The following is a 26,525-nucleotide window of genomic DNA, read 5'->3' on the forward strand; positions in this document are numbered from 1 at the left end:
TGGCCACCTCATGCGAAGAGTTGACTCGTTGAAAAAGACTGTGATGCTGGGAGGTATTGGGGGCAGGAGGAGAAGGGGACGACAGAGGATGACATGGCTAGATGGCATCACGGACTCGATGGACGTGAGTCTGAGTGAACTCTGGGAGGTGGTGATGAACAGGGAGGCCTGGCGTGCTGCGATTCATGGGGTCGCAAAGATTCGTACACGACTGAGCGACTGAACTGAACTGAACTGAACTGACTCTACTATTTTGGTGATTATAGCACAACCTGAAACCAGGAAGCATGATGACTCTGTGTTCTTTGTCAGGATTTCTTCAGCATTCAGGGTCTTTTGTGGTTCCGTATAAATTTTAGGAGTTTTTTTTTTTTTCTACTTCTATAAATAGTGTCATTGGAATCTTGATAAATCAGCTTTGAATCTATAGTTTTTTGGCAGTTAGGTAGTATCAACAATTTTTTCTGGTAGTATTAACATTTTAACAATATTGGTTCTTCCAACCCATGAACCTGGGATACTCTCCCATTTATCTGTGTCTTCTTCAGTTTCTTTCATCAATGTCACAGTTTTCAGAGTAGTAATCTTTCCCTTTCCTGGTTAAATTTATTCCTAAGTATTTTACTGTTTACAATGTTATTGTAAATGAAATCAACTTCTTTTTCAGAAAATGTGCTGTGCATAGAAATGCTACTGATTTTACATGTTAATTTTTTATACTACAGCATTATTGAATTCATCTAAAGGTTTTTTCTTTTTGATGCGTCTTTCAGTTCAGTTCAGTTCAGTTCATTTGCTCAGTCATGTCCGACTCTTTGTGACCCCATGAATCACAGCACGCCAGGCCTCCCTGTCCATCACCAACTCCCAGAGTTCACTCAAACTCATGTCCATCGAGTCGGTGATGCCATCCAGCCATCTCATCCTCTGTCGTCCCCTTCTCCTCCTGCCCCCAATACCTCCCAGCATCACAGTCTTTTTCAATGAGTCAACTCTTCGCATGAGGTGGCCAAAGTACTGGAGTTTCAGCTTTAGCATCAGTCCTTCCAAAGAAATCCCAGGACTGATCTCCTTTAGAATGGACTGGTTGGATGTCCTTGCAGTCCAAGGGACTCTCAAGAGTCTTCTCCAGCACCACAGTTCAAAAGCATCAATTCTTCGGCGCTCAGCTTTCTTCACAATCCAACTCTCACATCCATACATGACCACTGGAAAAACCATAGCCTCGACTAGGTGGACCTTTGCTGGCAAAGTAATGTCTCTGCTTGTGAATATGCTACCTAGGTTGGTCATAACTTTTCTTCCAAGGAGTAAGCATCTTTTAATTTCATGGCTGCAGTCACCATCTGCAGTGATTTTGGAGCCCCCCCAAAATAAAGTCTGCCACTGTTTCCACTGTTTCCCCATCCATTTGCCATGAAGTGATGGGACCAGATGCCATGATCTTCGTTTTCTGAATGTTGAGCTTTAAGCCAACTTTTTCACTCTCCTCTTTCACTTTCATCAAGAGGCTTTTTAGTTCCTCTTCACTTTCTGCCATAAGGGTGGTGTCATCTGCATATCTGAGGTTATTGATATTTCTCCTGGCAATCTTGATTCCAGCTTGTGATCTTCCAGCCCAGCGTTTCTCATGATGTACTCTGCATAGAAGTTAAATAAGCAGGGTGACAATATGCAGCCTTGATGTACTCCTTTTCCTATTTGGAACCAGTCTGTTGTCCCATGTCCAGTTCTAACTGTTGCTTCCTGACCTGCATACAGGTTTCTCAAGAGGCAGGTCAGGTGGTCTGGTATTCCCATCTCTTTCAGAATTTTCCACAGTTGATTGTGATCCACACAGTCAAAGGCTTTGGCATAGTCAATAAAGCAGAAATAGATGTTTTTCTGGAACTCTCTTGCTTTTTCCATGATCCAGTGGATGTTGGCAATTTGATCTCTGGTTCCTCTGCCTTTTCTTAAACCAGCTTGAACATCTGGAAGTTCACGGTTCATGTATTGCTGAAGCCCGGCTTGGAGAATTTTGAGCATTACTTTACTAGCATGTGAGATGAGTGCAATTGTGTGGTAGTTTGAGCATTCTTTGGTATTGCCTTCCTTTGGGACTGGAATGAAAACTGACCTTTTCCAGTCCTGTGGCTACTGCTGAGTTTTTCAAATTTGCTGACATGTTGAGTGCAGCACTTTCACAGCATCATTTTTCAGGATTTGAAATAGCTCAACTGAAATTCCATCACCCCCACTAGCTTGGTTCATAGTGATGCTTTCTAAGGTCCACTTGACTTCACATTCCAAGATGTCTGACTCTAGGTGAGTGATCATACCATCGTGATTATCTTGGTCGTGAAGATCTTTTTTGTACAGTCCTTCTGTGTATTCTTGACACCTCTTCTTAATATCTTCTGCTTCTGTTAGGTCCATACCATTTCTGTCCTTTATCGAGCCCATCTTTGCATGAAATGTTCCCCTGGTATCTCTAATTTTCTTGAAGAGATCTCTAGTCTTTCCCATTCTGTTGTTTTCCTCTATTTCTTTGCATTGATCGCTGAGGAAGGCTTTCTTATCTCCCCTTGCTATTCTTTGGAACTCTGCATTCAGACGCTTATATCTTTCCTTTTCTCTTTTGCTTTTCACTTCTCTTCTTTTCACAGCTATTTGTAAGGGCTCCCCAAACAGCCATTTTGCTTTTTTGCATTTCTTTTCCATGGGGATGGTCTTGATCCCTGCCTCCTGTACAGTATCACGAACCTCATTCCACAGTTCATCAGGCACTCTATCTATCAGATCTAGTCCCTTAAATCTATTTCTCACTTCCACTGTATAATCATAAGGGATTTGATTTAGGTCATACCTGAATGGTCTAGTGGTTTTCCCTTCTTTCTTCAATTTAAGTCTGAATTTGGCAATAAGGAGCTCATGATCTGAGCCACAGTCAGCTCCTGGTCTTGTTTTTGCTGACTGTATAAAGCTTCTCCATCTTTAGCTGCAAAGAATATAATCAATCTGATTTCGGTGTTGACCATCTGGTGATGTCCATGTGTAGAGTCTTCTCTCGTGTTGTTGGAAGAGGGTGTTTGCTATGACCAGTGTGTTCTCTTGGCAAAACTCTTTTAGCCTTTGCCCTGCTTCATTCCATATTCCAAGGCCAAATTTGCCTGTTACCCCAGGTATTTCTTGACTTCCTACTTTTGCATTCCAGTCCCCTATAATGAAAAGAACATCTTTTTGGGGTGTTAGTTCTAAAAGGTCTTGTAGGTCTTCAAAGAACCATTCAATTGCAGCTTCTTCAGCATTACTGGTTGGGGCATAGGCTTGGATAACTGATATGGAACGGTTTGCGCTGGAAAGGAACAGAGATCATAGTGTCATTTTTGAGATTGCATCCAAGTAGTGCATTTCGGACTCTTTTGTTGACCATGATGGCTACTCCATTTCTTCTAAATAGTATAGTACTGGTATAAATTTCAGCTTCTTTGGCATTAGTGGCTGGGGCATAGACTTGAATGCTCTGATATTGAATGGTTTGCCTTGGAAATGAACTGAGATCATTCTGTAGTTTTTGAGATTGCACCCACGTAGTGCATTTTGGATGGAGGAGGAAATGGCAACCCTCTCCAGTATTCTTGCCTGGAGAATCCCAGCATTGGAGGAGTCTGGTGGGCTGCCGTCTCTGGGGTCACACAGAGTCGGACACGACTGAAGCGACTTAGCAGCAGCAGCAGCTGTGCACTTTGGGAACTTTTCTTGACTCTGAGGAATACTCCATTTCTTCTAAGGGATTCTTGGCCACAGTAGTAAATATAATGGTCATCTGAATTAAATTCACCCATTCCCTTCCATTTTTGTTCATTGATTTCTAAAATGTCAACGTTCACTCTTGCCATCTCCTGTTTCACCACTTTCAATTTACCTTGATTCATGGACCTAACATTCCAGTTTCCTGTGCAATATTGTTCTTACAGCATCAGACTTTAGTTTTACCACCAGACACATCCACAGCTGGGCATTTTTTCTGCTTTGGCTTAGTCTCTTCACTCTTTCTGGAGCTGTTTCTCTGCTCTTCTCTAGTAGCATATTGGGCACCTACCAACCTGGAGGGTTCATCTTCCAGTGTCATATGTTTTTGCTTTTTCATACTGTTCACGGGGTTCTTAAGGCAAGAATATTGAAGTGATTTGCCATTCCCTCCTCCAGTGGAACATGTTTCATCAGAACTCTCCACCATGACCAGTCCATCCTGTCTATTTTTGCTTCATTGACTATGCTAAAGCCTTTGACTGTGTGGATCACAAAAAACTATGGAAAATTCTTAAGCAGATGGGAATACTAGACTACCTTGCCTGCCTCCTAAGAAACCTGTATGCAGGTCAAAAGCAACAGTCAGAACTGGACATGGAAGAATGAACTGATTCAAGTTTGGGAAAGGGATACATTAAGGCTGTATATTGTCACTCTGCTTATTTAACTTACATGCAGAGTACATCATGCAAAATGCCAGGCTGGATGAAGTTCAAGCTGGAATCAAGATTGCTGGGAGAAATATCAATAACTTCAGATATGCAGATGACACCAACCTAGTGGCAGATAGCAAAGAGGAACTAAAGAGCCACTTGATGAAGGTGAAAGAAAGAGTGAAAAGCTGGTTTAAAATTCAACATTTGAAAAACTAAGATCATGGCATCTGGTCCCCTTACTTCATGGCAAATAGATGGGGGAAAAATGGAAAGAGTGACAGATTTTATTTTCTTGGGCTCCAAAATCACTGTGGACAGTGACTGTAGCCATGAAATTAAGATGCTTACTCCTTGGAAGAAAAGCTATGACAAACCTAGAAAGCATATTAAAAAGCAGAGACATTACTTTGCTAACAAAGGTCCATATAATCAAAGCTATGGAGTTTCCAGTAGTCATGTATGGATGTGAGAATTGGACCATAAAGAACTGGACCATGAAGAATTGATGCTTTCGAACTATGGTGCTGGAGAAGACTCTTGAGGGTCCCTTGGACTGCAGGGAGACCCAACCAGTCCATCCTAAAGGAAATCAACACTTAATATTCATTGGAAGTACTGAAACTGAAGCTCCAATATTTTGGCCATCTGATGTGAAGAGCCAACTCATTGGAAAAGACCCTGATGTTGGGGAAAACTGAAGGCAGGAGAAGAAGAGGGTGACGGAGGATGAGGTGATTGGATGGCATCATCACCTCAATGGACATGAGTTTGAACAAGCTCTGGGAGATGTTGAAGGGCAGGGAAGTCTGGTGTGTTGCAGTCCATGGGGTCACAAAGAGTCAAACATGACTGTTCAACTGAACAACATATATGAGATAATGGATGTTAGCTGAACCTATTGTGGAAAACACTTCACAATATAATTAAATCATACCATAAGCTGTATACCTTAAACTTGTAAAGTGGTGTATGTCAATTATTTCTCAATAAAACTGAAACAAAATTGGGAATCATAAAATATGCATTATGGACGTATTTTATGCACATCAAAAAAGATGCATAAAATCAAGTCAAAGTCTTGACCCTGCACTATAGAAATAGTAATAAATGCACATCAGTGCTTTACTAGAAAAAATAGAAAAGGGCATCCCCGAACTTACCCACTTCACCTCACTTTATTGGTGACCCTAGCTGTGATGGAGCTTGATGAAGGAATTCAGGAGTGAAGGGAGGATCAGGGATGTCAGAAGAGTCCATTGCCTGATGATAAAAACAGTGCTTTTTTGTCATAAACCAGCAGCTGTCTGGGCATAATGTGTTCAATGGCTCCAGCAGAATGCTCCTCAAAATGTGTGTTAAAATGTGCTAAAAAACTAAAAGTAGTTACTATATGAACTAGCAAGTCCACTCCTTGCTCTCATATAACTTCCCAGCTATATGAAGCTGGAAAAGATGAAAACTTTAATTCAAAAAGATACATGCATCCTTATTTAGATTTTAAAAGTATCTTTGATATTAATCTCTCATTTTGATATTGATTTCTGATTTAAATGCTTTGTTCTCTGCAATCACCCTCTGTGTTTTTTCATTCTTTTAACTTTATTGAGGCTTTTGATGGCTAAGTCAAAGATCTCTCTTGATAAATGTCACATTGCACTTGAAATTATGTGGTTATTTTCAAATATTTTTTGATATTGATTTCTAACATAAATCCCCAGTGATAAGAGAACAGACTTACGATTTCAATATCTTTAGATTATGAAATTTTTGCACCTTGTGTTATGTCCCCGGATATGTTTCAGTATCTCCTGGTTATAGTCTATGGGAACTTGAATAGAATTTGTATCCTACTGCTATGTGAAATTTGTATAAATCTTAATTATGTAGAGTTGGTTCATAGTGCTTTTCAGGTCTATTATATCCTTCTACTTTTCTGTCTACTTATTCTATTAATTTTTGAGTTTGATATTGAAACTAACTAAAAATATGAATTTAACTATTTAAAAATAATTACAATATATAGTGGAATTATATGTAAGTTTCTTCTATATTTTTCAATTTTCTATAAATGTGTTATCATACTTTCATAATTTAACAAAGAAAGAAAAAAGACACATGCATCTCAATATTCATAGCATCACCATTTTTGATAGTCAAGACATGGAAGCAACCTAAGTTTCCATTGACAGATGAATGGATGTAAAAGATGAGGTATACATGCAGAATGGAACACTACGCAGCTATAAATGGAACAAAATAATGCCATTTGCAGCAACATGGATGGACCTAGACATTCACATACGGAGTGAAGTAAGTCAGAAAGAGAGAAATTAATATCATATATCCATTATTTGTGGAATCTAAAAAATGATACAAATGGACTTATTTACAAAAAGGAAACAGACTCACACACATAGAAAATAATGTTATGGTTACCAACAGGGAAAGGGAGAAGGGATGAATTAGGAGTTTGGGATTAGAGAGACATACTACTATATTTAAAAGAGATCAAAACAAGGCCCTTCTTGGTATAGCAAAGGGAACTATACTCAATGTCTTGTAATTACCTATAATGGAAAAGAATCTGAAAAGGAATATATAATGAACATATATATGCGTGTGTCTGTGTATGTGAGTCACTTTGCTGTACACCTGGAAGTAGCACAACATTGTGAAATCAACTATACTTAAGAAAAAAAAGAAAAGAAAAGATATGCTGATTATGGTCATGCATGGAGATGCAGGGCAACACAAGCACGTGTTCACATAGTGGCACAGAAAAACAACTCCAGACACAAAGATACACGGGTGCACACACAGAGAATCACATACCCCTGTACAAATGCACATGAGTCTCTGGCACGCATCCTTTCCTTTCTCATGTACTGGGTTATACAACCTTGGGTTGTGGTGTGTCCTGTTGTGCCTCTGCTGGCATTAGATTGTGTGGTGGGCACATCAGTCACAGGGCAATAGCAGAGGCAGGCTAGCTCTTATACCCCTTCAGAATGCGGATACTGGATGAACTGCTTGTCTGGGAGCCGGTGGGGCTGAAGGAGGGCTGGAGACCTGGACCTGGGCCCAGACACAGATGACCCTGTAACCCTCACGCAGCAGTAAATCACATACATGGCCAATCCTGCTAACAGAGGTGACAAGGCTTATGTTGGCTGGTGCTTTGCATGCCCCTTGCAGGGCCCAGGGACTGTTCTTGTCTTCAACTACTTGCCTGTCAGGGAAGGAGGCAGCCTATCTGGGAAAGGGAAGGGAGGGGGCCTGGGCCTCTGGCCAGATGAGGATTATGTAGAGGAAGGAGACAGGAGGGCAGTACTCTTCAGGCTGAATGAGGTATTGGTCCGGACAGGTCCCAGATCAGGCCTTCTAAACAGACCACATTGATAGGAGACAGGGCTAGTGATATGCTTTCATCTCTCACTTGGGTAAGGCCCAGCAAAATTACAGAGGGAAGGGGCCAGCTGTTCTGTTACTTACAGGCCAAGCTGGCTCTGCAGCTGAAAGGGATTGGCCTGGTACATGGCACTGTCTCTCACCACACCCCCATTCCCAGACACACACATATACACACATACACACACACACACACAGAGGCATCATGCCAGTCCAGCCAGAACCTTCTGTTCTGAGGGGACTGTTACAGTGCTCCTGATTTTCCATCCTTATGGGAACTTTGTTCAATTTCAGGCCAACTTCTGACCTTATCAGTTTTATTTTCCCAGAGACTTTTGTAGCTCCTTTTAGTCAGCTGTCATAGAGTTGTTGTGAGAGTTAACTGAGGTAATATTTGGTAAATAATTAGAACAGTGCCTGGCATATAGTGGGAGTATATTTATGTGTGTTAATAAAAACTCTTGGCTACTATGTATCGAGTGCTTCATAGGCATTTGGTACTTTACATGTATTACTTCATTTCATCCTCTTAACTGAACTCTGAGGTTGGTACTATAATTATCCCCATTTTAAAGATGAAGAAATTGAGGTCTATAGAGATTTAAGAAACTGTCCAAGGTCATTTATGTATTAAGGGGCAGAACAGTGTTTACAATCCAGGCAATCTGGTTCCAGAGCCTTAGTGTTTCATCTCTAGGCTATTATGCCATGTGAGCTAGGTGTGCAACTCTGGGACACTCACCTTCTCTGCCTTAGGATCAAAATCAAGGATTCATGAGGTTGGCCCTTCAGTGGTTCCCTCAAGCCCTCAGGATAAAATCTCAGATTTCTGATGTGCCATACCAACTGCCCACAACTGGCCCCTGCACATGTGCCTCATCCTCTCTTATGTTCTTTGCTCGGGCCATGCTTGACCTCTTGCACTTCCTGGAATATGTCATGCTTTCATTTATTTCCTAGGCTCTGATCATGCAGGTCCTTCTGCCTGAAAAGCCCTTTCTCTTCCCTTTTCCCTGGTTAACTCTTATTCCTTACTCAGATCTCAAGTCAGAATTCATTCCCTCCTGTAAGCCTTCTTTGGTCTTCCTCTCAACCCTACTCTGGGGTATGTGCCCCGTGCTTCCTTCACATGACGCTGGCCTGTTTGTGTGCCTGTCTTCTCAACTATGGATTGTTAAAAGGCAGAGACTCAGTTCCTCAAGTCCCCGGCATTTAGCATGGGCCTGGTCTGATGGGAGCTCAGGCCATGCTTTTGAGCAAATGACTGGTAATATCAACTGAACAAGGCAGAGCTGACTCTAGAGAAAGGGGTGCAAGCCAACCATCTGAACTGACTCACCCATTGAAGGCAAGAGAAGACATTTGGAAAGGCTTTGTCACCCCAGCACTGGGCCATCAGAAGGTAGAAGCAGGAATGATTCTGCTCTTGTGGGTGAGATGCAAGAAACAAGGTCAATACTGAGGAGAAAGATGGCAATGAGGAGAGGGATGAAAAAAAGGAAAAGGAAAGAAATGTAAGAAGAGCATCTCCGTCTACCAAATGTGTGCCAAATATATGAATGGTGGGTTACTGTGTTGCATTCAGACACTCCATCTGTGGGTATGTTCTCTCCTAGAAAGAAGACATTTCCGGGGTTACTGATCTGGGGAAGTGGCAGATCCAGATCCAGAAACTCAAACTGCTAGAGATGGCCCTTCAGTAAGACATAACCTCTGCAGCCCTATCAGATCCATGGACACCATGGGTGGCGCCTGCATTGTGGAGGCAGGCAGGCCAGGAGCTGGAATGGGACTGGCATGGGCCTCAGGAATAGCTTCTTTTGTAAGCCAGATAATGCAATTTTATGTCATTTCTATCCTATTATTCATGTACCTGTAGGAAAGCCTTAACTATACATTCTACACTGAGGACAGAGAATGAAGGAAAATGTTCTAGGTGCCCCCACAGTCCAAAGCATTAACTGGGTCCTGCCTGTGTAAGTATGAAGTCCAGGGAGACTAGATATAGCAGTAATTAAAGAGAGGTCCCCAAGGTAAGTCTCACTCCTCTGCCAACCTTGGGCCATCTGGGCTTTCTTATTCTTTTTTTAACAGATGCCAAGGGTAGTTTTTATAAGAAACAGAAAAGAGGGCCTAGGAAAATGAGATAAGGGGAAGAGAGATGGAAAGATGAGAGGAACAAAGCCTTAGAGACACTCGCAGGGCTCCTAGGACCCAGATCCCTTTGAGTGTTAAATAATGTCTCTTTAATAAGAAACAGTCAGGAAGAAGTCTTGGCAATCAGAAGCAAATAACAACCTTACAAAAAAGGCTTATGCAAATAGGCTGCCTGGAAATGCTCTCCATTCACAGGTTTGTGAGTCAACAGGCTGGACGACCTGGCCCACTCTGAGTTACAGAATTGAGCAAATCTCTGAAGAGGTTGAAGGAGGGAGGGATGAAGGGAAACATGGAGGGAGAGAGATGGGGCAGGGGTGTGAATTGATTTGGAGAACAGGGTCAGAACTGCCTGCTTGCCAAACCCGGAGCAGAATCATGTCCTTGTAGCTGGAACTTGAATATATCTGGGCCCAAGTCCCTGGGAGATGGCTCCATGGGACCGATTATTATGGATCCACCATTGTCTTACGGCTGACTGCATTAGTAGCCCACCAAGGTGGCAGGACAGATATTATTCCCATCATTACAGACCAATGTACAGAGGCCATCGATGGACAAATGTCCAAGTGACCATAGCAGAACAGTGGTAGAGTCATAATCTGAACCCAGGTCTCCTGATTCTAAATCCTAGGACATCCAAGGTAGAAGGAACTCAATGTCTAGGAGGAACTGGGTGACTTGGTATATTAGTAAGGGGTCTCTGGAGAAAAAGAACCAATAGCATAGATAGGTAGATAGATAGATTTATCGTAAGAAATTAGGTCATACAATTACAAAGGTTGAAAAGTCCCAAGACCTGCCATCAGCAAGGTGGAGACCCAAGAGAGCTAATGTTTAGGTCCAAAGACTTGAGAACCAGGATGACTGATGATGTAAATGCCACTCTGAAAGCTTTAGACTCAAGAAGAGCCAGTGTTACAGTTCAAGTCTGAAGGCCAGAACAGACTGATGTCCCAGCTCAAGCATTTGAGCAGGAGTTCTCTCTTATTCATAGCACAGGGGAGGGGGCATGGCAGCCTTTTTGGTCTATTCAGGCCTTCAAGTGACTGGATGATGCCCACCCACATTCAGGAGGCAATCTGCTTTACTCAGCCTACAGATTCAAATGTTAATCTCATCCAAAAAACACCCTCACAGATACACCACAATAATGTTTGACCACATAGCTGGGCAACCTGTGGTCCAGTCAAGCCGACACACAAGATAAACTATTACTTCCATGGAGAGGATGAAGCTGAGCCTATGGCTCCCTCTCTGTTGGAAGTTACTCATTGCATGGGACTTGGTAAAGTGTGTTTCTGGGGAGGTAAAAGATGAGGAGAGGGAGAGAACAGAGGAGCAGGCCTTTTGGAATGAATAACAAGATAGTCCATGGGTCAGATGCCAGGAGGTTAATGGGAGGCCATGGAAGACCAGGCCTTTATGAGTGTGTGTACATACATAAAATGATGGGGCCACTAGGGGCTCCTGTGTTGGGTGGGTTGGCTAAACATGGGAGAATGAGCAGGAAGAATTCACCAAAATCCTCCTCATCAGCCCTGATAGACACAATCCAGCTCAACATGTACTATAGGAGCTGAGGGAGGCAACCACAGGGAAATTGATTGATGGGGGTGCCACCTCTACTGAGGCTGGGATGAGTCAATAGAGAATCAGCCCAAGGGAAGTAAAAGGTGTATGGAGTGGTTGCATGTATGCGTATTAAGTTGCTTCAGTCAGGTCTGACTCTTTCTGACCCTATGGACTATAGCCTGCCAGGCTCCTCTGTCCATGGGATCATCCAGGCAAGAATACTGAAGTGAGTTGTCATGACCTCCTCCAGGGGGTCTTCCTGACCCAGGGACTGAATGCACATCTCTTGCTTCTCCTGAAATGGCAGGTGGCTTCTTTACCACTAGTGCCACTTGGGAAGCCCAAGTGGCCAAAGGGGTGTCTGTTAGTTTCTTGCTGCTGCTGCTAAGTCGCTTCAGTCGTGTCTGACTCTGTGCGACCCCATAGACGGCAGCCCACCAGGCTCCCCCATCCCTGGGATTCTCCAGGCAAGAACACTGGAGTGGGTTGCCATTTCCTTCTCCAATGCAGGAAAGTGAAAAGTGAAAGTGAAGTCGCTAGGGCTGCCATAACAAATTACCACAAGCTGAGTTGCTTAAACCAACAGAAATTTATTCTCTGTAAGACAGAAGTCTTAAACTGTTGACATTGCCACATTCCCTTCTGAAGCTCCAGGGGTGAATTGTCCCATGTCTCTCGGCTAGCTTCTGGTGACTTGTAGGCAAGTGTTGCCATTCCTTGGCTTGTAGCCTCATCAGTCCAATCTCTGCCTCTGCTTCCACATTGCTTTCTCCTCTGGGCATCTCTCTAAACTGCCTATGCTTTTCTCTTATAAAGATACATATTATTGTATCTAGAGCCTACCTGGATAATTTAGGGTAATCACCTCATCTCATGATCCTTTACTTAATTAATCTGCAGAGCTCTTTTTTCTAGGGATTAGGACTGGATAGCTGTGAGTGGCCATTATTGAATCTTCTACAAAGGATGAAATTGAAGAAAGTAGGGAAAATCACTAGGCCATTCAGGTATGACCTAAATCAAATCCCTTTTGATTATATAGGGAAGGTGACGAATAGATTCAAGGGATAAGATCCAGTAGACAAAGTGCCTGAAGAACTATGGATGGAGGTTCATACATTTGTTGTAGGAGACAGTGACCAAAACCATCCCAAAGAAAAAGAAATGCAAAAAGGCAAAGTGGTTGTCTGAGGAGACTTTACAAATAGCTGAGGAAAGAAGAGAAGTGAAAGGCAAGGGACAAAGAAAAAGATATACCCAACTGAATGCAGAGTTCCAAAGAATAGCAAGGAGAGATAAGAGGACCTTCTTATGTGAACAATGTAAAGAAATAGAGGAAAAGAATAGAATGGGAAATATCAGAGATCTCTTCATAAAAACTGGAGATATCAAGAGAATATTTCAGGCAAGGACGTGCATGATAAAGAACAGAAACAGTAAGGACCTAACAGAAGCAGAAGAGATTAAGAAGAGATGGCAAAAGTACACAGAAGAATTATGCAAAAAAGATCTTAATGACCCAGATAACCCTGATGGTGTGGTCACTCACCTAGAGCCAGATATCCTAGCGTATGAAGTCAAGTGAGCCTCAGGAAGCATTACTATGAACAAAGTTAGTGGAAGTGATGGAATTCCAGCTGAGCTATTTAATATCCTAAAAGATGATGCTGTAAAAGTGCTGCACTCAATATGCCAGCAAATTTTGAAAACTAAATTTGAAAAATTCTGACAAAATGTGGTCTACTGGAGAAGGAAATGGCGAACCACTTCAGTATTCCTGCCTTGAGAACCCCACGGGCAGTATGAAAAGGCAAAAAGATAAGACACTGAAAGATGAACTCCCCAGGTCGGTGGGTGCCAAATATGCTACTGGAGGTCAGTGGAGAAATAACTCCAGAAAGAATGAAGGGATGAGCCAAAGCAAAAACAACACCCAGTTGTGGATGTGACTGGTGATGGAAGCAAGGTCCGATGCTGTAAAGAGCAATATTGCATAGGAACCTGGAATGTTAGGTCCATGAATCAAGGCAAATTGGAAGTGGTCAAACAGGAGATGGCAAGAGTGAACATCCACATTTTAGGAATCAGCGAACTAAAATGGACTGGAATGGGTGAATTTAACTCAGATGACCATTATATCTACTACTTTGGGCAAGAATCCCTTAGAAGAAATGGAGTAGCCATCATGGTTAACAAAAGAGTCCGAAATGCAGTACTTGGATGCAATCTCAAAAATGACAGAATGATCTCTGTTCCTTTCCAACGCAAACCATTCAATATCACAGAAATCCAAGGCTATGCCCCAACCAGCAATGCTGAAGAAACTGAAGTTGAACGGTTCTATGAAGACCTACAAGACCTTTTAGAACTAACGCCCCAAAAAGATGTTCTTTTCATTATAAGGGACTGGAATGCAAAAGTAGGAAGTCAAGAAACACCTGGAGTAACATGCAAATTGGCCTTGGAGTACAGAATGAAGCAGGGCAAAGGATAATAGAGTTCTGCCAAGAGAACACACTGGTCATAGCAAACACCCTCTTCCAACAACACAAGAGAAAACTCTACACGTGGACATCACCAGATGGTCAACACTGAAATCAGACTGATTATATTCTTTGCAGCCAAAGAAGGAGAAGCTCAACATAGCCAGCAAAAACAAGACCAGGAGCTGACGGTGGCTCAGATCATGAACTCCTAATTGCCAAATTCAGACTTAAATTGAAGAAAGTAGGGAAAACCACTAGACCATTCAGGTATGACCTAAATCAAATCCCTAACGATTATACAGTGGAAGTGAGAAATAGATTTAAGGGACTAGATCTGATAGACAGATTGCCTGATGAACTATGGATGGAGGTTCATGATATTGTACAGGAGTCAGGGAACAAGATCATCCCCAAGAAAAAGAAATGCAAAAATGCAGAATGGCTGTCTGAGGAGGCCTTAGCTGTGAAAAGAAGGGAAGCGAAAAGCAAAGGAGAAAAAGAAAGATATACCCATTTGAATGCAGCGTTCCGAAGAATAACAAGGAGAGATAAGAAAGCCTTCCTCAGCAGTCAATGCAAAGAAATAGAGGAAAACAACAGAATGGGAAAGACTAGAGATCTCTTCAAGAAAATTAGATACCAAGGGAGCATTTCATGCAAAGAAGGGCTCAATAAAGGACAGAAATGGTATGGACCCAACAGAAGCAGAAGATATTAAGATGAGGTGGCAAGAATACACAGAAGAACTGTACTAAAAAGGTCTTCATGACCCAGATAATCACGAAGGTTTGATTACTCACCTACAGCCAGACATCCTAGAATACGAAGTCAAGTGAGCCTTAGGAAGCATCATTAAGAACAAAGCTACTGGAGGTGATGGAATTCCAGTTGAGCTATTTCAAATCCTGAAAGATGATGCTGTGAAAGTGCTGCACTCAATATACCAGCAAATTTGGAAAACTCAGCAGTGGCCACAGGACTGGAAAAGTCAGTTTTCATTCCAGTCCCAAAGGAAGGCAATACCAAAGAATGCTCAAACTACCACACAATTGCACTCATCTCACATGCTAGTAAAGTAATGCTCAAAATTCTCCAAGCCAGGCTTCAGCAATACATGACCCGTGAACTTCCAGATGTTCAAGCTGGTTTAAGAAAAGGCAGAGGAACCAGAGATCAAATTGCCAACATCCCCTGGATCATGGAAAAAGCAAGAGAGTTCCAGAAAAAACATCTATTTCTGCTTTATTGACTATACCAAAGCCTTTGACTGTGTGGACCACAATCAACTGTGGAAAATTCTGAAAGAGATGGGAATACCAGACCACCAGACCTGCCTCCTGAGAAATCTGTATGCAGGTCAGGAAGCAACAGTTAGAACTGGACATGGAACAATAGACTGGTTCCAAAGAGGGAAAGGAGTATGTCAAGGCTGTATATTGTCACCCTGCTTATTTAATTTATATGCAGAGTACATCATGAGAAACACTGGGCTGGAAGAAGTGCAAGCTGGAATTAAGCTTGCTGGGAGAAATATCAATAACCTCAGATATGCAGATGACACCACCCTTATGGCAGAAAGTGAAAAAGAACTAAAGAGCCTCTTGATGAAAGTGAAAGAGGAGAGTGAAAAAGTTGGCTTAAAACTCAACATTCAGAAAGCAAAGATCATGGCATCTGATTCCATCACTTCATGGCAAATAGATGGGGAAACAGTGGAAACAGTGGCAGACTTTATTTTGGGGGGCTCCAAAATCACTGCAGATGGTGACTGCAGCCATGAAATTAAAAGATGCTTACTCCTTGGAAGAAAAGTTATGACCAACCTAGACAGCATATTAAAAAGCAGAGACATTATTTTGCCAACAAAGGTCCGTCTAGTCATGGCAATAGTTTTTCCAGTAGTCATGTATGGATGTGAAAATTGGACTATAAAGAAAGCTGAGCACCGAAGAATTGATGCTTTTGAACTGTGGTGTTGGAGAAGACTCTTGAGAGTCCCTTGAACTGCAAGGAGGTCCAACCAGTCAATCCTAAGGGAAATCAGTCCTGAATATTCATTTGAAGGACTGATGTTGAAGCTGAAACTCCAATACTTTGGCCACCTGATGTGAAGAGCTGACTCATTTGAAAAGACCCTGATGTTGGGAAACATTCAAGGTGGGAGGAAAAGGGGACAACAGAGGATGAGATGGTTGGATGGTATCACCGACTCAATGTACATGAGTTTGAATAAACTCCAGGAGTTGGTGATGGACAGGGAATCCTGGCATGCTGCAGTCCATGGAGTCGCAAAGAGTTGAACCCAATTGAGCGACTGAACTGAACATCAGTGGCCACAGGACAGGAAAAGTCAGTTTTCATTCCAATCCCAAAGAAGGGCAATGCCAAAGAATGTTCAAACTACCATACATTTGCCCTTATTTCACATGCTAGTAAGGTTATGTTCAAAACCCTTCAAGTTAGGCCTCAACAGTTTGTGAACCAGGAACTTCCTGATGTACAGGCTGATTTAGAAAAGGCAGAGGAACCAGAGATCAAATTGCCAACATCTGATGGATCACAGAGAAAGCAAGGGAATTTCAGAAAAACATCTATTTCTGCTACACTGATTATGCTAAAGCCTTTGACTGTATGGGTCACAACAATCTATGGAAAATTCTTAAAGAGATGGGAATATCTGACCACCTTACCTGTCTCCTGAGAAATCTATATGCCAGGTCAAGAAGCAACAGTCAGTACCGGACATGGAACAACAGACTCGTTCAAAATTGGGCAAGGAGTACAACAAGGCTGTGTATTGTCACCCTGTTTGTTTAACTTCCATTCAGAGTACTTCGTGCGAAATGCCTGGCTGGATGACTCACAATCTGGAATCACGATTGCCAGGAGAAATATCAACAACCTCAGATATGCGGATGGCACCACTCTAATGGCAGAAAAGGAAGAGAAACTAAAGGACCTCTTTATGAGGGTGAATGAGGAAAATTAAAAAGCTGGCTTAAAACTCAACATTCAGAAAACTAAGATCATGGCATCCAGTCCCATCATTTCATGGCAAACAGATGGGGAAAAATTGGAAACAGTGACAGATTTTATTTCCTTGAGCTCCAAAATCACTGCAGACAGTGACTGCAGCCATGAAATTAAAAGACGCATGCTTCTTGGAAGGAAAGCTATGACAAACCTAGACAGCATATTATAAAGCAGAGTCATCACTTTGCTGACAAAGTCCATATAGTTAAAGCTATGGTTTTTCCAGTTGTCGTGTATGAATGTGAGAGTTGGACCATAAAGAAGGTTGAGTGCCCCAAAATTGATGCTTTTGAATTGTCTTACTATAGAAGACTCTTGAGAGTCTTTTTGATTGCAAGTAGATCAAACCATTCAATCCTCAAGGAAATCAACCCAGAATCCAGTCCTTCATGGAAGGACTGATAATGAAGCTGAAGCTCCAATACTTTGGCCACCTGATGCGAAGAGCTGACTCACTGGAAAAGACCCTGATGCTGGGAAAGATTGAAGGCAAAAAAAGATTAGATATCATCACTGATTCAATGGACATGAATTTGAGCAAACTCTGGGAGATAGTGAAGGACAGAGGAGGCTGGCATGCTGCAGTCCATGGGGTGACATAGAGTCAGACATGACTTAGTGACTGAACAAGAGAGAATGAGGATATGTATCAAGATGATTTCAGGACTTACCTCCCTGTGGTTTCTTGGTTATCTATGGCTCTTCTCTGATCCATATGGTGGCTTCATCCTGAGTCTTGTTGCAAGATGGCTGCCACTGCTTTGGATATCCTTTTCAGTAGAACAACATCCCACAGAAGACAAGAGAGATCATCTCTCCCCACATAGCTCTGTTATAAAACAAGAAGATCCCAGAAGGGCCCTCCATAGGCTCCCCAAAGCATCTCGCTAGTCTGAACTATGTTATATGCCCATGGCTAAGCCAATCATAGGCCATGGGTTGATACCTGTGTGATAGGTTTAGGCCAATCAGACCCATCTCTTGAAGCACATGATCATGCAGAGGAATATGGGTACTGTGAACACAATCAAGGTTCCAATAAGAAAGAGAAAGGTATGGATGGCCCTGGTTTTCATACTTTGAATTGTATATAACCAGATAGATTAACTATGGAACACTATGTGCATCTGTAGCTGCTATTGTTTATCAAGCTAAGTTTGGAGTGTGTACAAAACATTTTGCTCAGACTTCAGAAGGCCACGCAATACTAGATCTAAGGAAATTACTGCTCAGATGGCTTATCTCCTATTCACAGAGGGCAGCTGTGATCTATCATGATTTTTTTTATTGAAGTGAAATTCACATAATATACAATTAACCACTTTAAATGTACAATTCAGTATCATTTTATGCATTCACAGTGTTGTGCAATCACTACCTCTCTGTCATTTCAAAATTTTATCACCCCAGAAGAACACCCTGTATCCATTAAATATTCACTCCTCATTCACCCCTCCCTACATTCCCTGACAACCAGTAATCTCTTTTCTGTCTCTATGGATTTGCCTATTCTGGATGTTTCATATAAAAGGAACCATAAGTTGTGTGGCTTTTAGTCTGGCTTCTTTCACTCAGCTTATGCTTTCAAAGTTCATCCAAGTTTCCTAGATAGAAAGATAGCCCAGTGCTTCATTCCATTTTTATCTTTGAATAGTAATTCATTGTATGGATAGACCACAACTTGTTTATTCTTTTATCTATTAATAAACACTCTAGTTGTTTCAACCTTTTGCCTGTTATGAATAGTGCTGCCGTGGACATTTGTGAAAAAGTATTTACTTGAAAACCAGTTTTAACTTTTCTGGGTATATATTTAGGAGTGGAATTGCTGAGTCATATGTTAACTCTGTTTAACTTTTTGAGGAAGCAGCAAGGTGTTTTCAGTAGAGGCTGCACCATTTTATATTCCCACCAATGGTGTGTACAGGGATTCCTATTTCTCCACATGCTTGTCACACGTGCTGTTTTCCTCTTTTAAATAAATTATAGCCATCCTAGTGGGTGGGAATTTGTATCCTATTGTGGATTTGTGTTTCCTCAGTGATTCGCATTTCTTTAGTTATCAGTGGTGTTGAATGTCTTTTCCTCTGCTTGTTTGCCCTTTGTGTATCTTCTTTGGGGACATATCTGTTCAAGTCCTTTGCCCAGTTTTGAATTGGGTTATTTGACTTTTTGTGTTTGAGCTGTAAGAATTCTATTTTGAGTATGAAACTGTTATCAGACATATGATTTACAACTATTTCTCTCATTCTGTAAGATATCTGTTCATTTAACTGTTAATGTTCTTTGAAGTGCAAAAGTGTTTAATTTTGATGAAGTGCAATTTATCTGTCTGAGATGGACTTATTTGCCCACAGATGCCCAAGGCTTCTGACTCGGGCACATTGTAAGAGAGACACCACCAAGTACCCTGAGCCATTATGGAGTTCAGACTGGGACACTTTGGGGTTAAGTTTGATTCTTTTTTTCTCAGTCTCACCTTATTTTTTAAAATTTAATTTATTTTTATTGGAGTATAATTGCTTTACAATGTTGTGTTAGTTTCTCCTGTACAACAAAGTATATCAGTTGCATGTATATATATATATATATATATATATATATATATATATATATATATATATATCTCCCCTCCCTCTTGAGAGTCTCACCTTGTTTTACTCTCTAGTCCAGCCTTGAAGAGCAGCATTTCTCTGTGTATTGCTGACCCTGCTCACAGCATCAATTGTCTCACTGTGTCTCACTGTGTGCACTGTTTGCTGAATCCATGGAAGAGAAGGTGCAAGCTAAGAGGGTGGAAGGAGACTCAAGGAGCCGTAGGAACTGCAGGCACATTTATTCTCTCCTGGCTGGCCAGCAACCATAACCCGGCCTCTCTCCTGGCTGATGCAGCAGCCATAGCAGCAGACACACTTTAGTGGGGCGAGAGAGCCTGATAATGCCATTTTTGCTAATTCGCTCACACCCCACACTCTGGGAAGTTTCTCCCAGAATTATGTTATTCTTCAAGGCAACCCTGCTTTTCTAATATTCTCTACTCCAAAATTTCCCTTCTTTCTCAACATACAGTTCAGCAAACCCTTTCTTTCTTCCTTCTTTTCCCCCTCTACCCCTCTTTCCTTTCCATTATGCTTTCTTCTCAATCTCCAGGCTAAGTAGACTCAAGATGGAGGAACAGAGGTTTGAGTGAGGGAGCTTGAGCTGCTGAAGGTCACCCTCAGACAACTTTAGGGAGCCTGAAATCTAGGCCTCACACAGACATGGCCCCAGTTTCTGTTCTCTCACAGGTTGCGCTAGTGGTAAAGAACCCGCCTGCCAATGCAGGAGACATAAAAGACACAGGTTTGATCCCTGGGTCAGGAAGATCCCCTGTAGAAGGGCATGGCAACCCACTCCAGTATTCTTGCTTGGATAATCCCATGCACAGAGGAGCCATGCGGGCTACAGTCCATAGGGTCACAAAGTCAGATAAGACTGGAGCAACTTAGCATGCAGCATGCATGTGTGTGACCAAGGCAAGTCCTTTCTCCTAAGTTTCAATTTCTCCTTATCTATAATATGAAAACACTGAAACACATCTGTGGTTTCTACACTTAAAAGAATCCTAAGGTCCAATGAAATCTAACTCAGGAAAAAAAAAATGAAGCAAATCAAAGCAGATGGCCTCTGGTGAAGGGAGAGTGTCTGCTCAGCTCAGCCAGTCTGCCTCTCAACAGCTGGCCCTGAGGTGTGTCCTCAGAACCCTGAAACTTGGCATATTCATTTATTGAATGAATATTTTTTGAGAATCTACTATGCTGCTACTGCTAAGTCACTTCAGTCGTGTCCGACTCTGTGCGACCCCATAAACGGCAGCCCACCAGGCTCCCCCGTCCCTGGGATTCTCCAGGCAAGAACACTGGAGTGGGTTGCCATTTCCTTCTCCAATGCATGAAAGTGAAAAGTGAAAATGAAGTCGCTCAGTCGTGTTGGACTCTTTGTGACCCCATGGACTGCAGCCCACCAGGCTCCTCTGTCCATGGGATTTTCCAGGCAACAGTACTGGAGTGGGTTGCCATTACATTCTCCTTCATCTGTAGATGAAATGATAAATACTCAGTAAGACTGCTTAATACTACCAACTGGACGAATACCCTTAGTGCATACATAAGACTTTTTTTAAGATAAATGACTAAAAATAAGAATTGCTGAGTCAGAGGGTAAATGCACTGTTAGGACTCTTGATTGGACGTCCCATGGTATATATTCAAACTTGCACTGAATGACTGAATACACATTATCTATTAATTTGATAGGTGAAAAAATTCCCCTTGTTTACATAAACATTTCTCTGATCTACCCCCTACCCTGCAATTTGCCCTTTCTTTCAATTATATTGATGGTTCTTTTCTCCACCAGATATTTACTTTAGTATTTTTTAAAACATGACTAACCACTAATTTTGAATGCTTCATACCCTTTATTTTTTTTTAGCAATTTTTAAAGTAATTTCTTTATTATTTTTTCTTTTTTTAAATTTTATTTATTTTTTTTTAATTTTAAAATCTTTAATTCTTACATGCGTTCCCAAACATGAACCCCCCTCCCACCTCCCTCCCCATAACATCTCTCTGGGTCTTTATCGTTCTGTGTCTAGATTTTATTCTGCTTCAATTGTCTACCTGGCTGTTCATTAATACCATCCTGTTTTAGAAAGTCTAACAGTAAATGTTTTATTACCTAGTAGGGAGATCCATCCTTCATCTTCTTTTTCCAGATTCCCTTAACTATTCTCTGGTATGTATTCTTTCAAATGAACCTTCAAATGTTAATTAAAAAATCTCAATTCTTTCTTGAATGACTTCATGTTGAATTTACATAGTAATACAGGGAGAATTGATTTTTTTTTCCCCTTTCATCCCTGGTCCAGAAATTGAACTGAGTCCATGTAGCACAACTTGTGAAGCTTGCATGCCTAGAGCCTGTGCTCTACAAGAGAAGCCACTGAAATGAGAAGTCTGTGCACTGCAGCTAGAGAGTAGCCCCTGCTTGCCTCAACTCGAGAAAGCCCAAGCAGCAGTGAAGACCCAGCACAACCAAAAATTAAAACACTCCATAGCAGAAGAAAACTAAATTAAAAAAATTTTTTAAGGAATTTAATTTTCTTAAAGATACACCTATACATCAGTTCACAATCTCTACACAGCTACATTTTTTAAAGTATAGTCTACATCCACTCCCTCCTCTTTATTCATCCCCTACTTTTATAAAATATGTAAGAACTGTAACCAAAATGGTATTAATAATTGGAAAAGAAACTACTAAGTTAAATTATGAGATCAGCACTGCCAGTTTTTAGCTGAGTGTCCCTGGCAAATAAATCAATCTCCTATTCCTCTTCTACATAACTTGAGAGTTTCTGTATAGACGATCTTAAAAGAACAGAAAGTGACCTCTATGCTCCTTAACACTATCTTTTCAACTAATTTTCTTTTTTTTTTTTCACTTTCTTTTTTTTTTTATTTTATTTTATTTTTTTTTTAGTTTTTTATTTTTTACATTTTAAAATCTTTAAAGGAAGTCACACAAGATCATTCTTCTGTTTCACTTAAACCTTAAAAAAAGTAACCTCACAGCTTCACTTGTGAATCATATAGTGCTAAATATTAGGCCTTAAAGTTGCTGCTCTGCCATTCTCTGCGGCACTGGATATTAAAGAGATACGTTACAGATTCAGACTCCGGCATTTGTGTCTGTGGCTCTGTGTCTTCGATATCTGCCCTATCGGGTCACAATGCAGTGCCCAACCTGCACCTTACACCTAACTGTCCTCTTGCCACTCCCTCTTCCTTGCTTCTCTACCCCACACCCAAATTCTTGCTTGTCTGCCCAGCACTGTCTCTTCCAAGGCATGAGGGGAAAGCTAGACTTATTGGGAGGTTCATTCCAACTCCATTCTTCTACTTTTCTCCCCAGGTTATTCTGGGATTAGCAGCTATTAAAAAAGTAGAAGGAGCATCCCCCAGGGCTGAGGCCTCATCTATACTTAATGGTTGCCAAGGCTTTGAGTATCTGCTTCTTGCTCAAGGAACATTCTATCATATAATGGGCCAGGGCAAATGGCTCTGTGAAATGCCCCCACACCAACTCTTCACCACAACCTGCACACAGAGCTTTCCATGAGGCTCATCTCTAGTGGGGAGAATAGAAGGAGCAGGGAGAAGTAACATTAATCCTATATCCAGTCAGAAAGAGGCCCAACTAGATAGGATAGAGCCCCGAAATGTGAATGTTTAACAAGTACCCCAGGTAATGATTCTTATCGCCAGGGATGTTTAAGAAACCCCGGATCAGGGCTTCTTAGCCCTGGTTGCATATCAGAGTCACCAGATGCCCAGGTCACATCCCAGACCAATGATATCAGAGCCTCTGGATGTGGAACTCCAGCATCAATATTCCTTTTAAGTTATCCAGGTGATTCTAACATGTAAGCAGGACTGAAGACCACAATCTTAGATGATCTCTGAACTCCCTTTCAGCCTCAAGTTGTATGGCCTAGAAATGACATGTGGCTGATAAGTCCCCTAAAGGAAGGTGAGAGAAAACTGAGGGGCAAGAAGAACAGGCTTCTGTGGGGAGGCAGTGTGTTGAAGTGGAGAGAGCACTGAAGTGTCTCTGATCACTCACGTAGATGGTAGAAGACAGCAGGGAAGCCTGCCTGCCCAGGCAGAATGAATACCCAGCTTGAAAGCCCAATTTTTGGAGTGGTCAGCGACCCAGATGGTGTCCCCAAGGAAATTAAAGCTTAGTGTGGGAGTCTGATGGGCCTTTCCTCTGGACACTTCACCCAGAGCTCTCAGCCTTTCACAGAGCAACTCCCTTTCCACATCTCCAGTAGACAAGGACTCAGGCAGAGGGAGGAGCCTTGCTGAAGCTCACATCTTCCTAAGTGCTGCAGGTACTACCCACACCACCCCCTGCCTCTACAAATGCATCCAAGGCTCACCTTCACCTTCAAGACAAAGTCCTCACTTCTCAGCCTGAAATTCCAGGCTCTTCCCCATCTGGTCTGGTAGTAAGGAAGAATAAATCTGACTCCATATTAGACTGGTTTATTTATTACATTAACCTTTGTATTCTGTTGCTTTTGCTTCTAGTTAAGAATGGAATGATCTTTCCTTTTCTATTAAGTATTAGTGCCAATTGCTGTTTATTGAGATTTCAAGTATCATCTGTATACTATTTCAAGAGCTCTACATATATTAACTCATCAAATTCTCATAGTAGCCCTATAAAATGTTGGATAACTGCCCCATTTTGTAGATGAGGAAACTGAGACCAGAGAAGAAAGGTAAATCTTCCATGGTTACACAGCTGTAAGGACACGAGTTACAGCTTCCATCCATGATTAATGCTTTATTCAGTGTTCAACCCATCAAGCCATGTATCTTTGAACTGCCTTTTCACTTCTTTTCCCTTATTTTACCTATCTGAAATTCTATAGGATCCAGGGCTTTGCTGGAAGGCTTTCCTGATCACCCCCGTTCACAGTGCTGTGAACATAGCAGTTCAGTGAACAGGAACTTTCTTGTGACTCATGTAGCATCATGAACCAAGCTTGGCTTTCCAAGACAGACAGAGCTGTTTGTGATAGCTGTGGCCATGGGCAAGTCACTTCACCTTGCTGAGCTACCTCATCCCTAATACGCAGCTAATAATAACATTTGCCTCAAAGGCAGCTGGAGAGATTGAGTGAAGCAGTGGATAAAAACAAGGCCTCTGCAGAAAATAGAAAAACAATAGATTAAAGAAGTCAATATCCTGGTTTTTTGAACCAAATCAAGAAAGGAAATGAACCACTAGCAAATTTAATTTTAAAAAATTAAAAGCACAAATAAAAGGACAGGAAAGAAATAACTAGCAATACATAGCAAATTTTTAAGAAGTAATAAAATACTACTTTGTATAAATATATATACATAAATTAGAAAACCTAGATGAAATGCATCATTTCATAGGAAAATACAATTTACCAAACTTTAACATGTTGATAGAAAGCATAAGCAGAGCAGTTATAACAGAATTAAAGCAAATTTTAAAGAAATTATCCCACAGAATCCAGTAGGCCCAGATGTTATCATAGGGGAATCCTGCAAGAGACACCAGATAGCCTTAATGCTATATAAATTGCTTCAGAGAAAATAAAGGAAAACGTTCACATTCTTCTTACAAAGTAAGTATAACACTAACATCTAAATATGATATAATACATGCTATGATATGTTTCCTGGTGGCTCAGATGGTAAAGAATTCGCCTGCAATGTGGGAAACCAGGGTTCGATCCCCTGGTTGGGAAGATCCACTGGAGGAGGGCATGGCAACCTACTCCAATATTCTTGTCTGGAGAATCCCCATGGATAGAGGAGCCTGGGGGGCTACAGTTCATGAGGTCGCAAAGAGTTGGACATGACTGAGCAACTAAGCACAGCACAGTACATGCTATAATATGATAAAGATAATTTTTAAAGGACTAAATTTCAGATGAATATCACTTATGAATACTGACACAAAAAAATCCAAAATTAAATTTTAGTGAGCAGATTTCAACAGCAAGTTAAGAAAACATCATGACCAAAACAGTTTTTGAAGAAATGGGAAGTTGATTCAATAGCCAAAAATCTATTATATAAACTGCTATGTTAATACATTAATAGTTCTGAAAAAACCTTTGAAAACATTCAACATTCATTCCTAAAAAAAAAAAACTCAGAAGAAAAGTAAAAAAAAAAATACAAGAACAATAAAACCAAGGCCTCTGGCAGTGGAAGTAAAATCTCTTGACCAAGACCTGACTGTGACTTGCTGGTTTCCTCACGCCATTTGGTTGGCTGTCTGAGAGAGTGAGGCTACAGGTCAGGGAGGCAAAGGCCCTCGAGTGGCTCTGTCCCTGGAGAAAGGTAAGGAAGTGGTCAATTATGGCAGCCTCTCCACAGGCAGCTCCATACTCTGTGTTCTAGATAGCTCTTCTTTCAGACCTTCACAACTATCCTGTGGGGGCAGAGTTACTATTTCCCTGTCCCAAATGAGAATGCCAAGGCCTTTGAAATGGAAGGGAGGGTACACAATAGGAGACAACCTGAGGCTCAGGCTCCCACCCTGGGAATCAGGCCCCAGTACATTGTGGGAGAAGTGGTTCAATTATCACAGAAGGGCCTAAGCCCTCCCACCTGCCAGAGTCTTGGTCTAGAAGAGTCCCTTCTGCTTGCATGGTGATGGTGCCCGCTGTGTCTGGTGAGTATTGCCCTAAAGGCTACATGTGCCTTTGAAGCACACCTGGGATTCAGCCACTTAGCAAACACTCCCGAGTGGACACCACCTACAATGTCACTGAAGATCCCTATGTAGACAAATAGTCATGAATGATAAAGATGTTTCA

This window comes from Ovis canadensis, chromosome X (assembly GCF_042477335.2).
Source record: "Ovis canadensis isolate MfBH-ARS-UI-01 breed Bighorn chromosome X, ARS-UI_OviCan_v2, whole genome shotgun sequence".
Lineage (NCBI taxonomy): Eukaryota > Metazoa > Chordata > Mammalia > Artiodactyla > Bovidae > Ovis > Ovis canadensis.